The sequence below is a fragment of the Elephantulus edwardii genome, unplaced genomic scaffold (assembly GCF_000299155.1).
Source record: "Elephantulus edwardii isolate Elephantulus edwardi_28Jun2011 unplaced genomic scaffold, EleEdw1.0 scaffold00406, whole genome shotgun sequence".
NCBI classification, from domain to species: Eukaryota; Metazoa; Chordata; class Mammalia; order Macroscelidea; family Macroscelididae; genus Elephantulus; species Elephantulus edwardii.
This window is the reverse complement of record NW_006400156.1, coordinates 425,759-427,163: the sequence shown is the minus strand read 5'-3', so window position 1 is coordinate 427,163 and position 1,405 is coordinate 425,759.

Here is a 1,405-nt window from a genome sequence, read left to right as displayed (position 1 = left end):
TACTCTTATCCAGCACTACCACTCAAAGGCATCATTTCCCCCATATCAATTCTAGTTACTATCCAACTCTGATGCATAGAAAGTAATTGTGAAGAAGATGGCCTGAATCAGGCACATCATAGTCTCCAGACTGACATTGTTACTCTTAACACTTTGGAGAGTTCCTTGACAACAGCTTTCACTAGAGAAATTTGCCTTTTGATTTGTTGACTACAGGTGCCAAGAGTGCTGTTGTGGATTCAAGCAAGCTGTAAGTCTTCACAACTTCAATCTCTTCTCTTTGTATCATACTACTGCCAAATGACCAAGTGGTGAGTATCTTTGTCTTCTTGACCTTGACCTTCAATACATATTGAGGACTTCAATCCTTGACATTCTGCAGTAAACACTCCAGTTCCTTCTCAATTTGGGTAAACCAGGTTATATCATCTGTCTAATATCATTTTTTGATGAGACTTCCTTCACTCATGATGTCATATTCGTCTTCATAAATTCCAGACTCCAATTTTAAAGATTCCAACACACCTAACTCCATTGCCCCATTTACTATGTCAGTTCAACTCAGTTGGGGGCTTCCTCTCTGACGCTATCCCTCCACCCTTCCTAAAATGATGTTCTTCTCCAAGAACTGATCCTTCCTGGCCATGTGCTCAAGATAGAGATGTGAGATAGAGATTGAAAATCATTGCCTCCAAGGATGAACTTAGTTTCACCCTCTCTAACCAGACCCATTTGTTTTATTGGAGGTCCATGGTATGTTCAATACTCTTCAACAACACAATGCAATAGTGCATTGTATTGCTGTAATAAGATTTTAAGATTCTTAAAAAAAGAAGATCCTAAGATTCTTCCTCTGGTGTCTTTAGTCATGGTCATGCATAGTAAGTAATTGTGAGGATCATGATCTAGACAATGTGCACCTTTGTCATAAGACAAACATCATTGTTCTTAGCAATCTGTAGAGAGAGTGCAATTAATCTTTTGATTTCCTTATGGCAGGTACCAGGAGTTTTGAATGTAGAAACCATTAATAATCCAATCTCTTCTCTATCTCTTATGGGGCTGCCAAATGACCCAGTGGTAAGAATCTATGATTTCTTGATGTTGAGCTTCAATCCATTTTGAAAAATGAAATTCTTGAACTTCTGCAGCAAAAGCTTTAAGACCTTCTCAGTTTCAGCAACAAAGTTGTGTCATCCACATAAAGCAGGTTGTTGATATTATTATTTACCATAGAGTCAGAACCTACACACAGAAGCACTTTTCAGAAGCAGTTAATCAAATGAGAAATGAGTTCTCAAATTCTGATGCCGCATTCCTCCTCATAAAGTTCAGCCTCCCAAAGGATCCCAGGAATTGATGAAATACAAATTGACCTATTTCAATAAAAAATGCAGCCCTAAAC